The sequence below is a fragment of the Ipomoea nil genome, unplaced genomic scaffold (genome assembly GCF_001879475.1).
Source record: "Ipomoea nil cultivar Tokyo-kokei standard unplaced genomic scaffold, Asagao_1.1 scaffold1833, whole genome shotgun sequence".
Lineage (NCBI taxonomy): Eukaryota > Viridiplantae > Streptophyta > Magnoliopsida > Solanales > Convolvulaceae > Ipomoea > Ipomoea nil.
This window is the reverse complement of record NW_017618261.1, coordinates 762501-765956: the sequence shown is the minus strand read 5'-3', so window position 1 is coordinate 765956 and position 3456 is coordinate 762501.

The window sequence follows — 3456 nt, the reverse complement described above, 5'->3', positions numbered from 1 at the left end:
TTGACATTCTCTGAATTAGCAAAGAAAGTAATGGTTGTGAAAACAGAAAAACGTATTAAGTTCTGTTTTCTATAAGCAAAGAAAGTAACTATACAATGTAATATATAATATTTTTAAAAGTTTAATTATGTTATTATTATGTTGATTTTAAAGTTTATTGTTACTTGTATTATTATTTGAATTTGATTTTTTTAAAAGGAATTTGAATTTGAAATAACTACTTTAATTATATAACTAACGTATTTAAATAAAACTTGTAAATAAAATAACATGCAATATTTGTCGAAAATCTCCACAAAAAACTTATTCATTTGAAAAATATTATTTATGGAAGAACTATATTTATTTTATATCTAATTTCTCATCTTTATATATGTGGAGTCAAATTAATTATAATTGAGGTTTAAATAATATATACCCAAATTATATTAAATATAAAACTTTACGAATAAATTTGAACACAATAACTTTTTTTCCATACTTCATTATGTTTTAATATATATATATATATAGTGATAGAGATAGAGATAGAGCTATAATAATAAAATATAATTTATAAAATATAAATACACATAAATATATCTACCCACATAATTAATGCATTCATACTTGCTAATCTTGTTTCTATCAAAAAATGCATTCACATTTTGGAAAGAAAATTTTGTGGCTAGATTCTGCTTAATCTATATCTATATCTATATATATATAAAAGTAAAATCCTCCTATTTCATTTTCCCGCCCAACCTTTTGTAGTCAAATTAATTAAATATTTAATATTTTATTGGTCAAATACTTAATAAAGCTTATTTGGTAAGCAAATGAAAAATGAAAATTTAGTAATATCAATATTATGAATTAATTAGGAATAAGATTAATTAGGAATATTAATATAATGAATTGATTAGGGCAATACCTTAAATAAATAAATACACTTTCTTTTTGAAAAATTATACAAATTTATAATTCTCATATTTTTCACCTATAAATACAATGAGTTGATGACTACAAAAATTATAAGTCTTCATTTTATATTGCATCCCTTTTTTCCCACTAGGTCTTCAGCCTTGATCATTCAGTTTAGCCGCGTTTTGAAATTAACGGTAGGTTTAGCATCCAAGTAGTTTGATTGGATTAGATACAATACGTGTTTCATGGTTGTATTGTCCAAATTTAATACTTTTTTCAGCGAAAAAACTATTCATATCATATGCCTAGATTATGATTTATTCTGAATATTTCTACGGTTACTCCAAGTTGCATTTCACATATTGATTTTTTGCTTCTATTGAAGTTTCATTATCATTGATGAAAGGCAGACTCATGTGAATCTCGCTTTGAGTGGTGCCTACTCCTGCCCATTTAAAGGGATGCTGAGTGCTGACTCCTCTAATCTCTCTCTTCATTTTTTTGCTATACTGTCATTGGTCAAGAATTTAAAGTGCCACGACTCACGGGTGATTGGAGAATGGGGAGTGGTTAAGTGTTTCTATTGTAATATACACGACAAGATATAGTAGGAATCGCCTTTAATACACGAATTGACTATTATTATATTCTTCTTAGTTCTTTGCATTGATTATTGAAGTAATTGGACTTCTGAAGTTCTAATTTGTTAAGTTGTTTTATTCTCATGGTGCCGGTTTTGAAAGTTATGAAGTCCATGCTCAATTCCTCATTGTATAGGTCAAAAGTGTATTTATTTTTTGGCGTAATTATGGGATCGTCATAATTACTCCATAATAATAATAATAATAATTGGTAATATTATTGTTCAAATATAATATTAAAAAAACTAATTTTAATTGGTAATCTATATTCTATATTAATCTATATTTATATTCTATATTAATTAATAAAAGCAAATCCTCCTTTACAAGTTCCCGCCTAAACAATTAATAATAATATGAAAAAAAAAAGAAAAAGAATGGAAGGGAACCGTATGCTCAAACAATTAATAATAATATTAGGAAGAAAATTAATAATAATATGGAAATATGAAAAAATAATGGAAGGAAATATTAGCCATGTGAATGTTTTCTACACTCTGAAAAATGAAAAAAAAATCAATAAGCAGTATAAGGAAAATAATCATTAAGATATTTTACTATTAATCTTTTACGGAAGATTTTGCATAAAAAATAGAATAGAATTGGTTCTTAATAATTTAGCCTTATTTTACTATTAATTTCTAAGAAAAATTCTGCGTAAAAAATGTAACAGAATCGGTTATTAATAATTTAGTTTTATTTTATTATATTAATCTTTAAGAAAAATTCTGCTTAAAAAATGTAATAGAATCGGTTATTAATAATTTAGCTTTATTTTACTATTAATCTTTAAGAAAGATTTTGTTAAAAATAAAATAGAATTAATTATTAATAATTTAAAATTTAAAATTAAAATTAAAGTACATATATTTTCTTATCCGTAATACAATTTTACTTATTATTTTACAAAATATTCAAATAATAATTGGAGTAATATTATTGTTCAATTATAATAAAAAATTTAATTTTAATTGGTAATCTATATTCTATATTAATTAATAAAAACAATATCCTCCTTTTACAAGTTCCCGCCTAAACAATTAATAATAATATGGAAAAATAAAAATGAATGGAAGGAAGTCGTACGGCAAAATAATATAGAATAATATTGGGAAGGAAATTAATAATAATATGGAAAAATGGAAGTGAATGGAAGGAAATGTTAGCCATGTGAATTTTTTCTACACTTTGAAAAATGGAAAAGAATCAATAAGCAGTATAAGAAAAAGAATCATTAAGATATTTACTATTAATCTTTTAAGAAAGATGTTACATAAAAAAATAGAATAGAATTGGTTATTAATAATTTAGCATTATTTTACTATTAATCTTTAAGACAAATTCTGCATAAAAAAATGTAATAGAATCGGTTATTAATAAGTTAGCTTTATTTTACTATTAATCTTTAAGGAAGATTTTGCTTAAAAAATGAAATAGAATCAATCTATCTATATATATAATTAAAAACAAAATCATCCTAATTCATTTTCCCGCCCAAACTTTTGTAGTAAAGCTTATTTGATAAGTAAATCTCAAATAGAAATTAAATAAAATCTATTAATTCGTAAATAATAATAATAATAATAATAATAATAATAATAATAATAATAATAATAATAATAATAATAATAATAATAATAATAATAATCCAAACAAAATTATATACAAATTAAAATTAATTTTTTTTTAAAAAAAAAAAAAAAAAAAAAAAAGAAGACAAAGGTGGCTCCCCTTTGTAAATGATGTGGGATCATTTTGATCCCACATTGAAAATGTTTGGAAAGAGGAGCTCTTGAGCTCCTCTATATAAGAGGATCAGTGCTCCTCTTACAAATATATAATTGCTTGCCCATCAATGTGGGCAAGTATTGAGAAGTCCAAAGACTTTTTTTTTTTTAGTACTATTGAC